At 34.5% G+C, this 22,050-nt stretch overlaps 1 long non-coding RNA gene across 1 annotated transcript; it reads left to right on the forward strand.

Annotated features, from left to right (window-relative positions):
- Positions 1-638: 638 nt before the first annotated feature.
- On the forward strand, positions 639-19,676 carry LOC110029326. Its single transcript, XR_002294522.1, has 6 exons — positions 639-889; positions 14,524-14,822; positions 18,236-18,523; positions 18,604-18,729; positions 18,813-19,097; positions 19,287-19,676. It is a non-coding gene; the product is annotated as an uncharacterized LOC110029326 (long non-coding RNA).
- The last annotated feature ends 2,374 nt before the right edge of the window (positions 19,677-22,050 follow it).

Below are 22,050 nucleotides of genomic sequence, written 5' to 3' on the forward strand. Positions count from 1 at the left end.
GGTGCACCATCTCTCTATTGAATTCCATGAGCACAATTCCTATATGTAGGGATTCTCCTTCGTATTTGACTCAGCTTCTCGTCTGGGGTATGTTTATGCTTACCGCACCACCTTTCAGGATATTGAATCTGAACTTGTCTATGCAGAAGAACACGACTCAAGAGTTAGAGCCGAAAGAAAGAGAGAGAGAGAGAGAGAGAGAGAGAGAAGAATGTTAGAGAATTTTTAGTAGAGAGACCGAGCAAAAAACCTCAGAGTAGGGCCCCTTTATTCATTGTCAAGCCTTCTATTTATAAGAGGTCCTCTAGTACAATTACAGATAAAAGAGAGCGATTATGGAATTTGCCCTAAATTATGGGAAGAATGAGCGATTATGGAAACCACTATTAATACAATTAATGTGATGATTTACTACTAGATTCATATTATATTTAAATTTTGAGTATGACGGTAATCAGTTGGTTGACGTGCTTTGGTTCGGTCTACAAAAATTATGGGCCGAGTGGAGTAAGTTTCTAACGAGGTGTGAGTGGTGGGTCAGCCGATTGCATTCCACCTCTTTGTAGCGAGGCTTAGTGCTGAAATCATAGATAAAGCTATGGGCTGGATTCACGGAGGACAGACTTTGACATGTTTGTTGATGTCCGGCCCAGATGATTGACCCATGAATTTAATTGCCTTCAAGAGGGAAAATTATTTTTCCATCAAAGATGACCCAGCTGTAAACTACGGTCGCACCTGATGAAATTTTCCCTTCAAGAGGCGCATTTCGTCGGTCTCACCATCCACCTGCGCGAACCTTTGGCCTGCACATCCACTGGCCGCGAACCGACGAAGGCCTAGCAGAGCCCTAACCGAAGCGATGAAGGCTGCCGTTGACGACTGTACGGTAAATGTGTTTCTCCTCTCAGGATCGGACACCGCATGCATCTCTGCATGCGGTGCATGTATGCAATAATTTTTCCTTATCCATGCCTAGTTTCTCCTCTTGATTTGGCCGTCGACGATAGAGGAGGTTGGAAGATGGAGAAGGTTTTTTCTAGAGTCTCATCCTACCTCTTAAATGTGCTTAGTCATTGTTTCTGTAGTCTCCTCTTGTCGCCTTGCTTTGGCCGTGGCCTTGGTTTCTCCTCTTCCTTCAAATCCTATTTTTACAGTTATTGTGTTTTTGTTGCGGAATTAGTATTGATTTATGTTTTCATTACGTGAGCATAGAATCTTCCTTTTATAACAAAATTCTGAACTTTATGCATCCATCAGTCAAATTCTATTACTTAGTTCAGTTATTTCTGATCAAATTTCTGTAATGCAAGCATTATCAATATTTTTAGATATGCTTCGAATTGATTCAGCATTCATTGATATTAATTTTCTCTTTTAAGGCTATTGAACAGTTTCAAAATGGGCTCTTTTGATGCCATATATTTCTCACTATAAAATTTTATTTTTTTTCTACTGTTCTGTTAGTGGTATTTCCCCCTATCTCATCTTTGGTAGAATATTCTTAGTTTTTCAATATTATCATGCTGGTTATTGAAATTGATGATTGTTCATAGTTATGGATTTTATCATTATAGTTATGGATTTAATAATCTCTTTGTTTTCAATAAAAGTGAGTCCCATAGGGAATTATAACAGTGTACCATTTATGTAGCTTAATCTGCTCTCAAGTACGAATGAAATCGGAGTTCTTAATCTCCCATCTTCAAGTTTTCCATTTAACCAAGACCTTATGACAGCTTGATTGGTTGGAATATAAGCTTTAGGGTAAAGGTCCTTAGTCATATACGATCAAGCCTTACATAGATACTTTAATTTGTTATGCAAAGTATGATTGAGAAGTAAGAATACGTAATTATAGTTTAGATGACTTTAAAAATAGCAAACTATATAAAACATCAAATTTACTTTTGTGGAAAAATTATATCCTTTTGTTTTTTCTATCATTCCATGAAATTGTAGAAAAACATAGGGAATCGTGAAACAGTATAAGCCTATTAAGTGGATGTGAACAAACAATAACACTTAAATTTTATCTAATAATAATATCAAAATTCATGCAGTCAATTTCATAGGTTTTGGGTTTGTTTTTGTTATAGCATGCGGTTTTAGAATGCTATCACTGATTTGACTATCATTTTCTCAAAATTTGCAAAAACACACAGAGAAACTTAATGAAACTTATGCTTGGCTGATCCTATCTTCTGATAGAGAATTAACTATATCTAATGATCTCATGCCAAAATATCTTAGGGGTGAAAGTAGACTTATTCAGGTTTCATGAGGTGCTTCATATCTATATTTGAAAAATTTAATACTTTGAAATTGAGATATAATTTCTCGAAGTATACTCTCAATATGGTATGTCATTTCTCACTCCATGAAGCATTTGTTTCAACTAATATCGATGATAATGAGGTGACCCCAGTTGTATTGATAGAAGCTTTAAGTAAAGTTATAATATTTTATGTAGAGTTTATTCCAATCCAGATATATAACCATAATATTGAACACATAATGTCACAACCTTTATCAACAACGTTGATACAATTCAATAAGTATTATTGTATATATTTTTTATTGAGACATAAATTTATTTCGCTTCTAAAAATATTTTTAGTTATGATTCCTCAAGGATTAGTAGCGCCACATAAGATTTGCATGGAACTCTGGAATCAGATGTACAATTATCTCCTATTATTGAAGGATATGAGACAATGGGTAGCGACTTAAGTGACAAAAACAAAGATATCGATGATGAGAAGGATCATGAAGGTACTGAGGAGCATGCCAATGCACATATATATAAACATGAACTTATAAAGGAGCATTCATTTCATAACTGCAACATAGAAGATGAAACAATTAGTAGTAATGATTAAATACAATACTACCAACCGACACAATAGTGAGATCAAAATGTTGATTTTGACGGTTCTAGAGAGCACATGACATCTACCGAAGAAGGGTTTATTCCATATGAGCTCTTAGAAGATACGTTCTTTTGCAGTAAAAATGAACTTCAATGCATTATTGTTGGGTGAACAATTCTTAATAATGTTGAGTATAAGGTTATTAACTCAAATCAGAGTCGCTTAACAGTAATATGTATGCAACATGATAGCCCTTATAAACCTTGTCAGCGGCGCCTGCATACTTTTAGTAGAAAATGTTTGGGGGTGTCTGGAGGATTTCTACTATAACGACCCTGCATGGTTACACACATCCTAATATGATGACTTGACACATATAATTTACGTCAAAGTTTATTTATTATTCATTCTTCTGTTTATCCGACAACAATTGGATATAAATCCGAAAGAGATCATTGGTCGTATTGAATTCAAATTTTATATCAAAATATCATATGTTAAAACATGGGATGCTAGAAGACGATTTTTGGAAGCTAGAAGAGTCTTATCATTCCTTATACCGTTTTATGGAAGCAATGTTGTTTGTAATGTCAGGTTCAGTTTATAAAATTTAGGTTGGATCATCTAACCAATTCATAAGACTTTTTTGGGCTTTCAGTTGGATGGATTTACTGTCGACCAGTTATCAGTATGGATGAAACTTTTTTGTTGGGTAAATACAGAGGTACGTTACTTACTATTGTTGCTATTGATGTTAACAATGGTATATTTTTGCTGGCATTTGTTCTTGTTTTGTCAGAATGTAATAAGTCATGATGCTGGTTTATACAAATCCTGTATGACACAATCCCTTCAATTTCTTCAAGACAAAACTTATGCATCATCTCTAATTGTCACTCTAGAATTGTAAAGATCTGTTGTGAAATTTTTCCTTGGGCGACACATAGATATTGCCTACGGCTTGCGTGAAAATTTCAATAAAGCACTTCGCAATATGGGTGTTCCAGATGTTGAGACTGATTATTTGTAGATGTATTCGGTTGGTAGTACCGATGATATCCATGTTTTCAATCGTTACATGACAGAGATAAAAAGTAATAAAGCAGAAGCAATGAATTGACTTATGCGGCTTTATCCAACAAAATGAGTTTGTTCTATGACGGTGGATTTACATATGGGACTATGATAACAAATGCTTCAGAGGGTCTTAATGGCGTCCTAAGGCATGCTAAAGGGATGTCGACAGAAGCACTGATATGCTCCATTTATTACAACATTTTAAATTTATTTTTATAGAGGCATTAAGTTACAATTGAGTTGAAAGAAAAAAAATAAATCTAGGAGTCCAAAGCCAGGAGCTTGCCAAAACCAGTTCAGATTAACATGCACAAGTATGAGGTTTATGATATTTTTTGTCATGCATATAAAGTTCAGATTGATGATGTTGAGGGTGCTATATGTTCTTGCAGAAGACAATAAATATTTCATAGTTCTTATTCACACTTCATTGCAGCACTTGTTCATCACCAACTTAATCACAACATATTTGTGTCATAATATTATTCAGTCTCATAATATAAGAAAACATATGCTTCTGAGTTTCATGTAATCACATAGAAAATTAAGTGGGCAGAATTTGATGCAACAAAAGGTATTATGGAGCTGCTCTCACCTATTTTAAGAAGAAAAACTGGACGGCCATGGATTAGGCGCTATACAAATACTAGTGATGAGAGTAGAACACATAATGATAGAATTTGCAGTATGTGCAGGACACTGGGCCACTAAATCTACATGTCCATTGAACCCTAAGAATAATAAGTTTAATTTCACTTACTTTTTCCAATAATTTATATTCAACTTCATCATTTAAAATTTTTGTGTAATGACAACTAGTGCATGTGCGGATACCTGCGAGTAGAGTGACCTCATCATGAATGTTGGATCGGACATTTATGTAGCATTTTATGGATATCAATATTCCTCTAGCTCAATAATGTTTGGATCAACAAATTATATTTTTAATATATATTATTAGGTCTACATGTAACATACAAAAAAAGTTGCTCTAATTCAATTGTGTGGGTTAGATGTCTTGGAAAATTATTGGATTTTGTCGGCTAATTATTTATTTTTTTGAAAATAAAATTTTAAATTTGAATTTAATATATATATATATATATAATGTAATTTTTAATTTTGTGAAAATGATATTATTTTAGTTTTTTTTAGAAAATGATGAGACCGGATATACCTCATATATCTAATATTTTAAATAGCTGAGCACGATACCATAAATGATATATCATTCCAAAGAATGATCGTATCACTTATTGGTAGGCTTAACTATCTAAATTTAAAAGTTTATGACTCTGTTTTGGTCTGCGAATTTATGACTAACAAATTCTTCTATCTAATATACAGATTAGACCGGGTTTAGATTAATCTGGGTTCTTAATTCCCTATAGAGGCAAACCCCTATAGTTAATTACATCTTAGACAATCGATGTCACGTAAGAAAATTCTCAATTAAGGTTAGAGTTTCATCTTCAAGAATTCGACGTTTAAGTTTCCACGATTGTTTATAGGAAAAATCAAGTGGGATAGGTTCGAATAGGAACAGTTATTTCTGGAATTCAAATGAGCGAAAAGTAGGAGATGTCGAAGATACTGAAGAAGATTCAGTGACATCTCAAACTAACCTATGGTTTGACTTTACATCTTTGAAAGGGAAATCAAATTTAATGTTTCAATCCCACAAATTATTTAGACATTCGAGACTTATGTCTGCATGTCATATGCAGACAGTTCAAAAAAATATAAGGATTTATGTCGTACTGAACAACGACTTTGGAATCCTAAAAATTTAGGATTTATACCGTACGATATAAAATCGTAGGAAGTCCTAAAAGATAGTTTGAGGATTTACGTCGTACCAGATGAACAACCTTGACGTCTTATAGATATGCTATTTAAATCTATCGAAGTCCAGCCGAAACTCCTTCTGTCGTCTTCTCTTGTCGTCTCGGCCGCCTCTCGGAGATGAATTGTCAATCAACCACGTTGTTATCTCGTTATGTGAAAAGAGTGAAGGAAAGAAAATCATGCCTCGAGCGGCTTATCCTAGGGTACTGTATAAACATGCCAAAAATGTAGTAATTAAAAGTATGAGTACAGGTGAATGTGTACAGTATAGTGCAGTAAAGAAAGAAGAAGCCATGTAACAAAGTTAAGGTCAGAGTTTCATCTTCAAGAATTCGACGTTTAAGTTTCCACGATTGTTTATAGGAAAAATCAAGTGGGATAGGTTCGAATAGGAACAGTTATTTCTGGAATTCAAATGAGCGAAAAGTAGGAGATGTCGAAGATACTGAAGAAGATTCAGTGACATCTCAAACTAACCTATGGTTTGACTTTACATCTTTGAAAGGGAAATTATGTGATATTTTGGTCCTGTAAATTATTTAGATATTCGAGCTTTATATTTACATGTCATATGTAAATGACCCGAGAAAATATGAGGGTTTATGTTGTACTGAACAACAACTTTGGAATTCTAAAAGTTTAGGATTTATATCGTATGATATAAAATCGTAGGAAGTCCTAAAACATAGTTTGAGGATTTATGTCGTACCGGACGAACAACCTCGACGTCTTATAGATATGCTATTTAAATCTATCGAAGTCCAGCCGAAACTCCTTCTGTCGTCTTCTCTTGTCGTCTCGGCCGCCTCTCGGAGATGAATTGTCAATCAACCACGTTGTTATCTCGTTATGTGAAAAGAGTGAAGGAAAGAAAATCATGCCTCGAGCGGCTTATCCTAGGGTACTGTATAAACATGCCAAAAATGTAGTAACTAAAAGTATGAGTACAGGTGAATGTGTACAGTGCAGTAAAGAAAGAAGAAGCCATGTAACAAAGTACTGTAGAGAAAATGCAAAGAACATGTAGAAATGTATAGTACAGTACAGAAAGAAAAGACATACAGTAAAAAAAATAAAGAAATTAAATAAATAAAAACATACCTGGTTAAATTTTGTTGATGCTTCAAAACAGATTGCAAATACATAATATAAATGGATTAAATAGACATTTGCAAGTTATATATAAAAAGCTTAAAAATGAAATTAGGTGATAATCATATGAAAACTCAAAGTGGGGTATAAGATTTTAATTTTGGGATAGACTCAGACTAGACTTTCTTTTCTCTAATCTCGTAGGCAACCAGGGCGTCAAAGTCTATATATCAATATCAATTAAAAGTCACCAGAAAATCACTCCTAGAATCGGACAACCCTAAACCCTATCATTTAATTTAGTTAACTCAACTAGTATCTGAACTTATCAGTTAAATGTATGTTGTACTTATATGTGATGTCTAAAAAAAGTGATATTTATTGTGTAGTATCTAAACTTATTAATTAAAGGTGTGTATGCCTATATGTGGTATGTGAGGTGTAATGTTTGATTTGTAGTACATATGCGTGTAATATTGAATATATATGTGTATTAACTAGTGTATGGTGTCTATGGTATAGTGTTTGCTACTTTATAAATGTGGCAGCTATTATTTTGTGGGTGTTGTATCTGTTTATTTTGTAATTGTAGTATCTGTTACTGGTTCACAGATCTTTTAAAGAAGGGTTGGGGCTACCAACGATTTAAGGGAGTGAAAGGGCATCTTATTAATTGAATATTGATTTTATATTTTCAGTTATAAGAAAAAGCTGATTAAAGGTTCTTTGCATCATTGCCTTTTACCCCACACTTTGAACTTATAAGCCACCTCGATGTTTCATATGCTTATCAAATAATTTTTTAGATATCTCATGTCAAAAGATCTCGAGAGAAGTAAATTCCCAAAAGTTTTCATAATATTAATCCTTTGTTTTTCAGGTTTAATCTCAAACCATGATTATATGTATATAACTGTTTCATGCCATATGTAGAATCTATTCAAGAATACACCCGTCTCATATCACCAAACACAATAAGCTATTTAGAACTAACTTCAGTAAGAGTAATTTAAATTTCTATCTCAATAACCCAACCTTTTCAAGCCATCGAATTTAATCCTAGTAAATGAATGGTAAATCCAGTAATTAACAACAAGCTCAGCCGTAGACCACAATTTTTTTAACAAATGCAAGTATATTTATTCAATAATTAAAATAGTCTCGAAACATATTTATATATTTTTTTATTTTTTTATTTTTTTATTTTGTTGAGGACAAAGATGCAAAAGAACTCGAAACCTTCAAATCAACTATCTCCTCTTAAAGGATACAAGTAAGAAGATTTTTGAAATTCAAGTTGAGCCTCAATAAAAGCTATGTTAGAATGACTATTACTTAAGTAAACAGATCAATCGTCAAAATAATAAGTATCAAACAAGCAAATGAAGAAATGATTGCCAATCACGAAACCTTCATATATTACTTATTTAATTCAAGTTATGGGGCAGCTCCATTATAATTCCAACTAGTTTACTTGGCTTTGAAATAGATGTAGAAATTCGAGCTTAATTCTGGAACGAAACAACACATTCATTTAAGGTAAGAACTCAGTGTTCAATATTTCAAGAATATCATCTGTCATTTTTATTTCAACTATAAAGCAAATCGCAATGCCATTATTGATAATAAAGGATTCAATCACACATTCCTTAACTAATTTCCATTCATCACAATTGGTCATAGTTTATTCTTTTTGAAAGAGAAGGAAAATGTGAATCGGGTAAGGAAATAACAAACACGATGAAGAATTCTTAAGTTCATTTCCTTTATGAATCCTGAAATAATATGCAATCTACACATTAAAAATGTATTGAAAGAATTGTAAACAATTTATATGTAATTAAATAGGGCTTTCAGTCCATCAAATGGAAGTTCCTTGCAATTTACTTGGAAGAAAATGAAAGATCGAAGCAAGAAAAGATCAAAGGAAGAAAATCTTTGCTATTAAGACTTCTTGTGATTCATATCAAATTTCGGGACAGAAAATTTTAAGCAAGAAAGAAGACTATCATCTCAAGGCAATTTCAGAAAATTCTCAAGAAGGCATAATCCACATAACTGAACCAAGGTCTCCCTAACCTTAAGCACGGTGGAAATCTAACTATTTCAAGTGTTCCGCATTAAAGAGGATAGTTCCAAAACTATGTAAAAATTCATGCTTATATATCCACCGCCTTTAATCAGTCTAGAAATTAACTCAGAATCCCAAACTGATTCAAATTGAATTCCATGGTATGAAAGAAGATAATCTTCCAATCATAAGGAACATTCCACAATTACACAATAGAAGAAAGTGAAATTATGGAATGCTTACCTCTACATGTTTACTGACTAAGAACTTTAAATGGTTGAAGAATGGAGAAAATCGTGAGACAGAATTTCAGAAAGAAACCAAGTCCTCAAAAGTTTGCCTCGAAAATGAGAACTTCCAACTTGCACACGGAAATCACCAACCCCAAAACTCTCCCCGAACAACTTTCAAAGAGCGTAAAGAAAACTTCAAGCCAAGAAAGAAATCCTCAAATTGTCCAAAGAAAATGCTAACCTCGAAATCCTTCCCCAAGGGGATATTTATAGGCGAAGATGAGAGAGGGGCTTACCGGCGGTGAGCATCGGGGCGGTGAGGAGAAACACCCACGAAGGGCAAAAAACCCATCAAAATTTGAGAATAGGAAGGTTACCCGACTCAATTGGGCGGGAAAATCTTGTAGAGAAGGGTTACCGACGAAGTAACAGACAACGAGAGTCGGTTAGGGCTCGAAAGGAAGGAAGATGACCGGAGAACCAGAAGGAAGCTTCGAGATTTTGGTCGAAAGAGGGGCAAGAGTTTCGACCGAGAGGAGGCGTGGGCGAGAGATTTTGTGTGGGAAAGAAGAGGAGGCATGAGTTTTATTTTTATTTTAAGAAATTCATTTTTTTAATTAAAAAAAATAGTTTTATTTAAATTCGTCAATTTACACACAATTCAGATCCAATTTGGAACCCTATCAAGATAGGTGTCCTTCTTAAGCGATTTCGACGTTCCGAACACGCTAACACAGTCTGCTTCATCATCCGGGGTCATCCGAAAAATTTTGCCGAATATCGTACCAATTTAACTTTAATTTACGCATATCGCGGCAAAAAGAAGTTATTTTGGTCCAATCGGAGCCGTTTAACGAGCAAATTGATGACCGATCCTCGCCTAAACGACGACCATAGTCAAACATATTGCTCTCGGCAGAAAGTCAACGTCGTATGCCATGGGGTCCACATGCCGTGGGGTCCACAAATGTCTTTCAAATTTCTATGGGAACTCAACAAGAGCTTTAATAGGTTGGCTTTAATCGATTCAATTGGACGTCGATGATTAGAAACCGTCCATATGAAACTTCAAAGAGCGAAGAAATGACTTGAATTTCTAAATATTGTGGGTGCCGGTCTAGTCTTCTAGGAGAGTCAAAGTAGAAAAATCCTAATGCTAGATCCTAGGGTATCGAAAGGAAGGGAAAGGAAGACCTCAAAATTGAGGTCAACAGAGTTGTGATGGTATTATGCACTTTAACTTAACTTTCTTGTTATGTTGGACTAAAATTTTACTTAAGTCAAACATTATGTCAATGTTTTTTTCTTTTATATATTTTAAATCACCTAACTCTTATATTGAGACTATGATTGTTGTTTAAAATAGATTAGGGATATTCTACTTGTACTTTTGAAACACAAACTTCTTAATTTGGGTCTTTCTTTTTATGTGCTCATTGACATATATTTCACACACGGTTATCATGAAGGAGGAACATAAGGACACCATTGAGGTACATGGGCGGCCGGTGATTGTTATGGCCCCCACCTGATGTTGTTCATCCAAGTATTGTTGTTTTATATGGATCGCATCGAGCTGCACACCCCAATGTGATACACTCCTTTTAGCATTCAAATCATAAAATCAAGCTATTTTTTATATCCTAATATTTATTAAGGATCTTCATTTATGTGGTAATACTTTAGAAGTATCTTCACATTTGCTGATGGCTTATGAGTGGCAGATTACATGTCCTTGATTCATAGAGCGGCTGTGGTAGGTGGGGTTAGAATGTATCAAAAACCTTCATTATATAAAGTTGGATCATCACTAGCTCATTGCTTCTGTGGAAAGATGGGCACCTGATATGAATACATTTCACCTTCTCATGGGCGATTCGACGATTACCGCACAGGATGTTGGTGTAATACTTGGTCTCTGCATTGATCGGCCTCCTTTGATTGGATGGGTGTAGTGGGAGTGAGTGGCAAATGAGCTTCGTGGCCTGATTGTTGTGACCAACTTTTTGGTGCTCATCCGATAGAAGATGTTGTTTATCATGACCCCACTAATGAGGCACTCACATCACATCGACATCTCAGACGGGTCATGCAATGAGATGTACATGCATGCCTCTCAGATTATCTAAGATAGATGTTCTCTCATGAATCTTAAATGGACTTAGATGAAATTACCTATCAGAGGTATATTCGTGCATATGCATTGTTCATACTAGGTTGTTTTTACTGCTTGATACGTCTGTTGCGAGATTTATCTGCAGTACTTGTTGATGATGGAAAGTTTAGAAGATTTTGGAAAATACTCATTGGACAATGCATTATTGGCTCACCTGTATCGAGAATTGAACTTGTAACGAAACAAAACCGGGTGAATATCTATATCTTCTACATGTCTAGAGTTGAGAACATTTGCTTGTAGGCCGACCGACACATTATGTGCCACATCTTCATATCTTAGAAGACGGGAAGATTCTAGAGTTTAGATACATAGTGATTGGTTTTAAATTAAAAGCGTTGTTTATAAAGCCGACTATACATCAAATTATATATAGAATGAGTTACAAATTCCAGAAGTTCCTACAAAGATCGTAAGAATTTATATGATTGATGGGCTACTTGAAAGTTAGGTTCATACAATGTTTAATGTAAATGTAATTTTTCATTTGTTTTATTCTTGATAAAAAGTGACATGTTCAATCCATGTGGGTTTAATGACCAGGTAACATGGGAGCTCTACACGGTGTAGATATTGACACATGTGGCTGATATATATACGTCAGGGCAAGATATTTGGCAAGCTCGTGTTCTATTAATTTTGATATATATAGGCAAGATATTTGGCAAGCTCGTGTTCTATTAATTTCCTAAAGGAGAGTTGAGTGACATTTACCTGATCGCGTCATGAGGTAATTTGACAGTGTTTAGATAATTAACATGGAGTCAATGGAGCCTGGAATCACACGGGTAGATGGTAGAGGGAAGTCAGATATGGGTTGGGTTGTATATCATCAACGTTATATATAGATCTGGAAAAATAGACGTGCCTGTATTGTCCACATCGATAATATGGATATTGATGAGAATCAAACACATAGAGAGTATATGTAGTTGTATAGATCTTGGGCTTCCCTGTACTTGCTACAAGCTCCATCCAAAACTCTAAGATCATATTATCCAAAAGTACCAAGGGTAGAATTCTGGTAGGTAACAAACATTTTTTAAATTATGATGGATATCTAATATTTGAATTTCAATGCCGCGCCTTCACTTCCTTAAGGTTGAAGAGTTGTTTCAGCCTGTATTTGGGAGATGTGATGACAACCCATATCAGCCTCTGATTGATGTATTTGATGGCTTATGTAGAGAGATTCGTAGGAGCATGTACATTACAGATGATCGCTATGACACAGGCAACATTGCAAAACACACACCCACTTTAGACACATTATACCCACTAGCAATTGTCAGTGTTGCACAATCTGCTCCTGTTGATCTAAGTTTATTAACCCTCCACAATCTAAGTCGATTGTATGGCGAATATGCATCCAGTGGCACAGCATAGCGACCGTCGCAACAATATACACAATTTACACCACTACATTATCATAACAATTTTGGATGGGTGGAGCCACCACCCCGTTTAGATCATCTTATTCTGGGCAGTTTTGGATGTCTCCCCAACTCCACTACAACAGTCGCAATTCACGACACAGGTTGGCATGCTGAAGACACAACAATCGGAGGACTATGATCGTGAACATCATTTGAGAGATAGGCTAGTTCGCACATCTCAGCATGAAACCCCAGGACAAATGCAATATCTCAACGAAAATGTCACTAACACTAGTTTTTGTAGTAACCTTATCACCTCATGTTTTTATTTTCTAGTTTTGTAGTAACCTTCACATTTTTTTTTTAATTTAGGATTCTTGGGCTTAGTGTTCAACCTTGATGTCAGATAGTATCATTCATATTTATTTACAAATCTAATAGCAATACTTGTTAGTTGCTATTTAATGTATGTCGTTCAAAATTTTCGTGGAAAGTTTGATATTTGCGCTTGTATCTACTCGGTATCTGCATAAAATATGAGATAAAAATGATGAAAGAAGCTCCAAAGTCACTTGTTTTGGATCTGAACTACAAAGATAATTTTGTTTCATGAACCATGTTCAAGTATGTGTATTTGTCTAAAGGCACCTCAAATAAAGTTTATGTAAGCAGATTTCATGCAAAAGGTGGTTGTTCCTCCCAACCTAATCTTGAGTTCCAGATTTTATTCTTTACAGGTAAGTTGGTGAAGTAAATTTTGCCTGGGTAACTTCTGTTTTACAATGACAAGAAACATGGTATACTATTATGTTATATTTATCTCTATGCTGACTTCTTAAAACTTAATTTGGCGTCCTGTTTGATGGATTCAATCTTTTATCTGTTAATTTTTTAAACAGTTCAAAGCTGAAAACTATGAGCTCAAATCCATTGTTACACAAGCTTCGGGCTTCCTTATTTACTATCAATATGCCTACAGTTTTGATGAAAATGAAGAATGATTGTAATTTCTAATGGTGATAAAAATCTAAAAATGTTTACTTAGAAGCACAGAAAGTGAACATTGAAATGAGAATTATTAGTTTATGTTCTATTTTATTTTTATTGTTTATTTTGTTAAAAAATTTCTAGGATGATGTTGCTTATGATAAGGGAATGTATTCTTTAGTGTTTTGATTATGTTGTTAGGTTTTGCTTATTTCTGTAAGTAGTTTCAATTTAGTTGGCATCAACCACAACTCAGGTTCCAGTCTCCCTTTGTTGTAGCAGAGAGTATTAGAATTGTTAGAATTGCTTGAACGAGAAATTTAAATCGGTAATGTACTATTTTGTTAAAACTAAGTTTGGCGGCATGTTAATCTTGTTGTAGCAGAGAGTATCAGAATTGTTAGAATTGCTAGAATTGCTTGAACGAGAAATTTAAATCGGTAATGTACTATTTTGTTAAAACTAAGTTTGGCGGCATGTTAATCTTGCTGGAATTCAATTTTAGCAATTTACTAAATTGAAACTTGTATTTTTAAATGAATTAAAAGGTTTTGCATTTTAATTCCTTGGGTATGGCATATTTTAAAAAAATGGAAGATTTACATACATACCAGTCCATTCCTTGGGGGTTAAACATTCAAGGGAATTGAAACTTTTCAAATTGTAAATTCACTGTTCTTCGCATTTCATGGGTGTTCCAAAATTTTTTTTTTAAATATTTTATTCTGTGATATACATATGATTATTTCTAATTTCTATTACTATTTATGTTCTAATCATCGATTTACAGGAATAAATTATCAAAAAATGAGCTCAAGTTACTCAACAAGTTTGAAAGACACGAAACATCTGCAAATATACTGTGATTGCAACCTGATACTTAATGTTTTCACGGTGCAGAAAGGTGGTAACTCTAGGAGAAAGTTCTATCGATGCCCCATAAATCGATCAAGGAAAGATTGCAACTATTTCCAATGGGTCGACGAAGCTCGTGACACAACATTTCAACAACGTGAATGCGTGATGAAGAAGGAATTGAAGTTGAAGATATTTTAATATTTAGGACGTTTAAGCCCCTCATTTCCTGAGGTATGGTTCGAACATCTAATCTTCAATTTACCTTTGTATGAGGATGTATTTCACATTTGCATACTTAAAACAGTGGTATGTTTGATGCGATGAGAAAGAATTGTGTGTTTTAAATTTAAGAAGCGAAATTTATTATTGCTATTGTACGATCAAATTGCTATTTGCATTCAAAATTTGTAACATGTTTGTATGTAACATTGCTTTTGTTTGGATTCCAGCTGCAACCAAGTGAATTAATTCATAAGTTCCATAATTTTTAATAAATTTATGCAATTTTCCAACTTTAGACAGAAGGTTGCGGACATTTCTACAAGGGAACTTTGCAAAGTTAATAAATAAATAAATAAATAAAAATTTCTAAGTTGTCATCTCAGTAACAATTTTGCTGTTGATGTGGCAATATAGCCCATGCATAGGTAAAATTATTCCATACGGACGGAGTATGCAGAAATGCATGCGCCGTCTGATCTCCACCGTTGGAAGCTCTGATCAATGGTGGAGATTGGGCGGCGCATGCATTTCTGCATATGCCGTCCGTATGGAATAATTTTTCCATACATAGGCGGCTTAGTGGATTTTAAGAAATGTCGGTTAAAAAACAAATAAAAATATCATTTTTAAAATTCACCCTTTGTGAGCAAACGTTTTTGTTGTTGAACAAATTAATTGCTTGATAAACTCTCTAAAAATTGCCCCTTTTATGTTCGTTTAGTTTCTCATCGTTGAAGGATACAAATATTCTTGTGTAAATCTTGTATTTACCTTTGAGTTTTTGGTTGATTCCGTTATATGATTAAACCTTATGCCGAGCGAATAATAGGCTAAAATGTTTTCGTATTTCTTTTACAATATTGATTATAATTTAGCTATATTTTTACCAAATAGATATTAAAATGGTCAAGACATGTCAATTTAATTCCTTAAGCCTGTCCAACAAGTATGGCTTTCAGTTATGATTGATTATGCAAGTAAACTAGCAACATATTACCAATACTCTATTTGAAATTTTCGATTTTTATGTTAATGGAGAGCAGTAGAAAAGGAGAAATGGACTCTTTTGGATGGAAAATATTTGCGTACGTCGGAGGTTATTCAGAGGGTATAGGCGGGTTATATCCGCATTATACCCTCCTGTACCCTCCTTGTAAGTTAACTGTAACTACCGAAACTACAGAAAAGGTTACAAATAAGTTACAGGTAGATTACAAGGAGGTTAAAGGGGGGTATAACACGGATGTAACCCTCTTATATCCTCTGAATAACCTCCTGACGTACGCAGCTCTGCGTAGATCTTACGTACGTAAATATTTTCCCTTTTGGATAGGATAAACTTAGCTTCAAGAAACATCAACTTCATCATTCCTCAATCATCGCTATAATAAGTTTAAGCTTCTGATGCTGAATTTTTGTTTTTTTGCCAGATAGAGAGAATTCTACCTTTGGTTCCTTCTGAAACCTTTCATGGTCTGTGGATACCTTCACTTACATCTTCTACAGTGGTAGTAGACACAGTACTTTTGGGAAATTTTTTAAATGAAAAGAAAAACTACAAAATTTTAATAAAAACAGCAAATAAAAGAAGATCATCAAGTATAATTACATAAAGAATTTTATAGATGTTAACACGATCAATAACTACATTCTTGAAGCACCACTACGAATTACACTCTGAATTAATTGTAAAGAAGTACATTTTTAGGGGATGTTTGGCTGCAGGTAGTATTTAGCATAGAATTTAATGAACTTCTAAATCATAAGACTGCTAAATCCATCTTATCGCTGGACTTGTAAATCCGGATTTAAATTGAATCGAAAGTAAAATTTGGGACCTTCAATCCGAAAGTTTATAAATTCACAAAAGTCCTGCAGTTTAGCGTTTGGATGGATCTAATAAATTCGGAAATGAATCCTATTAAAAGGCACCACCAAATGCCCCCCTTAAATCCTTAAAACAAACACAACGTATCTCTCTCTCTCTCTCTCTCTCTTAAAACAAACACAACGTAACTCTCTCTCTCTCTCTCTCTCTATATATATATATGTATATATAATATACGACACATTAACTCTTCTTTGTAGTTCTTTCGTACGTAGGAGTTTAGTTCCGCATCTTAGTAACTGTCAATATTGCAAGGTGACAGTGTGGAGTGAGATTGGTTTGTTTACCATTAAAAGATTCAAGTACACAGCAGCATGTTTCTAATTTGCTCCTGCTCTTATCTTTGTCTATAGGGCTAAAGGGGCAGGAGATTGTGAATATGTTGTTTTGGTTGGGTAATATTTATCTCTCTATTGGATCCTAAATTGTCTTGTGTATCACACCAAAGGAATAGAGCGTTAATCAGATGAAAGAAGGGAAAATGAGGATTTAAATACTTTGTATTTTTTAGTGAGAAATCCATTCGATAAGTTTCCAAAATGGTTCAAAGTACATGTACATTGAAGTAAATTTTAAATTAATCGGTATGTTGTGTAATTGTACTCTACAAAGTAAAAGACATTATGCTTTAGAACTTCAACTAGGTTCATAATACATGAAACAGAATCACAAACCAAGACTTATTAGATCTTTCTTGGAGGTCTAATCGTAGCGTGAAAACATGTCAAACGTTTGAAGTTAATAGTTACAAATTTCACACGAGCTTCTGATGTGAAGGAAAATAAACTTATAATTATAATGTTTGTGTTAGAGAAAACACACACACAAATAACAACTTTAGTTATTATGACATATTAAAAGAAATAGTTCAGTTGAAATATCCAGAATATGTCGAACACAGTGTTAATATGTTCAACTGTGAGTGGTTTGATATCATTCCTATACGAGGAATTCGGGCACTTAAACCGTATGATATTACCGAAGTTAATATGAAGAGAAGATATGCAAAGTATCACCTATTTATTCTCGCACGTCAGGCCAGTCAGGTTTATTATCTTTGATATCCTGGCCGAGCAAGAGATAAAATTGTTGGACTTTTGTATTAAAGAATACACTATGAAAAACTATTGAGACGCAAATGTTATCGAGCCTATTCACCAAGAGTCAGTTATGTTTGATTTTTATATTCAACTTAGCTTAATCAATGTGGAGTTAACTCTAGAGAATATCACAGTGATTCATGAAGAACTTCCTCTAGATATGGATGAAAATGATGATGAGATTGATGAAGAAATTTTACGTTCTTGAACATCTGGATTGTCAAATGAAATAAACTAAAAATTGTATGTTTACTGATGTGATTAGTTTTTGCACCTTTTTGCTTTTACTTTCACTACTTACACTATACTTGTCTTGCTTAATTTTCTTGATTTTATATGTAGACATGATATGTTTCACTTTTCTACTTTTACTTTTCTCACTTATATTACATACTAATCCCACCTATTAATTCTAATTTTATTTCCTGTTGCAGATGGCAAGTTCTCAGCCTTCCGAGAGACCTTACATTCAAGGTACTTTGGGGAACACATATTAGAGGCTGAAGAAGGCCATTAGTAATGCTGATAGGTCCAACATTCATGCAGCCACTCCGGTGACCCCTTCTATTGCCCCTCCTCCCACACCAGGTCCCTCGCATGCACTACATTCCACTTCACTTTATTTCCGTCTAGTATTCTTATTTAATGAGCTTGGCCCCTCGACTCCAGCACCTAAGATGGCTGACACCGCAGACAGTCTTTATTGAGCCGGAGGGTGATTTGTAAGTTAAATTTCTTTTTTACAGTATATTAAATTCGATTTTCATTCCATTTTATAATGTACTTAATGTTTCATTTGCAGGTTCTACCCCTCAGGCCGTCCGTGACCCGGATCACGGAGATCATCTGGAGCAGGTATGAGCAACTATATCTCTCATGAAAGCAGATCCCGATGGCCACTCAGAATATGTACTTTAGGGAGTTTGAGGTATGATATTTAAATTTTAAATAGAAAGTTAATTTTTTCTTTTCTTATATGCTAATCAAGCTTACATACTTTCTAATTTGTAGAGGTCTTTTTACTGTTTGCGGGAACATCACCAACATATCCAAAAGATTTTTGAGGTTTGTGCCAGGCATAGACTTGGGGATATGTTCCCGAAAGCACGTAAGAAGGGGTAGAGGCCCTTCTGGTTTGGGGAGGAAGCTTGACCTGAGTTAAATTGAGCATGGGCTTGTCCGGAGTACTAGTGCAAGAGACAGACAAATCAGTAGAACCTGATGACGGAGGGAGCCAGAGGGGTTGCACTCCACATTGGAGGTTTGATCCCCCATACGAAGCACTATCAGAGGCTGGTAAGATTTATGTCAAAATTTAAAAGCTTACAGATTTATATAATTATGTGTCTCATGTATTTATCTGCACGTACAACAGTGGGTATCTGACCACTCTTGGTGTGTCAATGCAAGTTTTAAAAAATTAATTCTACTAATATGTCAATTAATGTTTTAAATGAAAATTACTATTTGAGTTTTGTTATGCAGGAGTGCGAGCAGCTCGGGGAGAGATAGGGGGAGATGACTAGCCAGACCTCACCGTCTGCTAGCAGTAGTAGCCAGTCTACCACTGCTCAGTCCGATTTTGAGTTGTGGACGTAGAAGACGGGGAGGAAGAAAAGGAGAGTGTACTGCCTAAAAGCAACAAGGGTGGTGTTTGAGGTTTAGCGTTCCCGTGTAGTTGTGGGTGGCCCTAGCTCGTTACAGGCTCAACATAAGGAGCTTACTAGATGGGTGATGATGATAAATGAATAGCTCCGATAGGTGCGTGAAGACTAGTAACTCGTTGCAAATAGTCTAGCACACCTAGCAGAGAGTTTTGATCATCGGAGCAAGCGACATATGCATTCGGTCGAGGAGTATGAGGTGGAGGAGGATGATGGTGAGGAGGGAGATTAGGTTTTTTTTTGTGTTTGATGTTATTCCTTCAATATAGAACGAATTTTATATTTTTTTCATTTATGTATTGTTCGAACTTTCAGTTTCTCGTGTTGTGAATTTTGAACACTTTAATCCGTTTATATTTAATCTAGTTTGGTATCATTATGTAGATATGTTAAACATTTCCTTAATAAATTGTGATGATAGATAAATATCCTATTATGTTGATTGTGTTTGTTACGTGCAGGTGTGTGTAAATCTAATTGTTATGCTATTTTTTTTTGTTTCTTACATATTTACTTTGGAATACTTTGACACAAAAGGCAGCAATCAGCATTCAATACCAGCCACCACTAAATTGACAAAATATCATCCAAGCAATCTAACGCTAAGTAGCGTCAGACATGGTGGACACTAATGAGCGTCGACCATGTTCAACGCTAATTAGCATTCGACATACATGACGCTATTATTCCACTAAGCCAGTGTCGCCCGTATGTCCTATAAAATTTTATAACAACAGATGTTTTTGATGCTAATTGGACGTAAATTAAAATCCAATGCTAATGTTGACACAAAATCAATTAGCGACGTCTGTTTTAACATAAAAAAAAATTCGACGCTAAACCGACATTAATTTACTTTAGAGTCGGAAAATTACCTGATTAGCGTAAAAAATATCCGACGCTGATCGAACATTTTCCCAATGTTAATTAATTAGATTAGTTTGTTTTGTTTATGATTTCATTTATTTTAATTTGATTTAGTCTAATTTAGCGATCTTAATTCTTTTGGTGTTGAGTTAGGTTGATTAATAATTTTAATAATGTTTGCTTGTTAATATTTGGTTGGTATTGATTTTATTTTATCTTAATTTTATTTTAGGAAAGTTTTAGTTTAATTCTTTTAGTGGGTTGATAATTTTTTAAATTTAGGTTTAGTGTGTTTTTGTGTTAAGTTGATCTTCAAGGTTTGAGTTTGGGAAAACAATTGGGCAAGCTCTTAACTATGGTGGCCCAGTTTTTTTTTTTTTTGGTTTAAATTTTAATTTTAGGATTTTATTTTATTTTAGGGTTTTGCTAAAAAAAAGTTTACTCTTCTTTACTCTATAACTAGTCTCATGTCCAATTGGCTTTTTCTAGACAAAAGAGGATGGGTTTTAGGGTTAGAGAGCAGGTTATCATGAGGATTCCTAAGACCCTAGGCTCCTTGGGCAGCTTAAGACATTTCCCACCTATGGGGATCCAACTTAGGCTTCAATGATTGAAACCCTATTCATCTTAACCAAAGGATGGGGATTTGAGCTCAACGTATGAACCCTAAGTGAATATAGAATTGGTTTGAAGTTCTATGTGGATTTTAGCACAATCTCTAGACATCTAAGAGTGCACTAAGAAGATCCTAGGTTTTTATAGAGGAAAAAGTACTCATGAAAGTGAGGTTAACAGTAAATCTTAGAAACTCTCATCGAAGGAGTTGAGAGGAGAGTTCTACTTCTTAGTAAAAATGTGATTTTTGTCTAGTTCTAATAAATCTGCTAATTTCTTGATTGTTGTAGACTAAGTCATATAAAAAAAGTTCTTCTCTCAACCTCTGGGTGAGCACTGCATGTGTTATTGTAAGTATAAGGTCTGTAACCTCTATTAGTTTTCTCTAGAAATGAGTGATAAATTCATGCATGGATTCTCTTAATTCTTGGAGGATTCATAATAAAGTTTATGAACACTTATGGTTTCTATACACTAGCAAAATGTACAACAACTGTGCACTTGAAGTCTGTATAGGATGTGATCACTCTTCACAGGAAGTTATTGAACCACTTGGTTGCTATCTCCTTTCAAGTCATGAAGATTAACTGACATTTTAGAGTGAAATTTATTCTATCTTGGCAGAACATAAATGTAAATGAGACGATGTTGTTATAAGAGTAAAATATACTCCTATATGATTCTAATGATGGAATCTTAAAATTCTTTAAGGCTTCCATCTCATGGGTCTCTTTGGAGAAAGTATTTTGGATTTGATATCATTTGGGTGATTTGGTTCGTCATATTTTCCTTTCATACTCTGAGAGGGCCAAACAGGTGCTATGGAGATAATACATATCATCCCCGTTTGCTAGAGCAAGAGCTAGATATTTTTCTTGCTAATAATGAATACTCTTGTCTAGAGTATTCCTAATTCTAGAGAGGGAGTGAGTATGCATTTCGTTGAGACTAACCTTGACACTTGTTATAGCAACTACATTATCATCACTATCATCTGTTCCTTCAACTTGTTGATTTATTATGTCACAAATTCTTTGGTGCATAACATATTTTTAACAATTTTTCTATTATTTGGCTCCGCTCTTTGTGTTATTCAACGTCTT

Source organism: Phalaenopsis equestris, unplaced genomic scaffold (genome assembly GCF_001263595.1).
Source record: "Phalaenopsis equestris unplaced genomic scaffold, ASM126359v1 Scaffold000562, whole genome shotgun sequence".
NCBI lineage: Eukaryota > Viridiplantae > Streptophyta > Magnoliopsida > Asparagales > Orchidaceae > Phalaenopsis > Phalaenopsis equestris.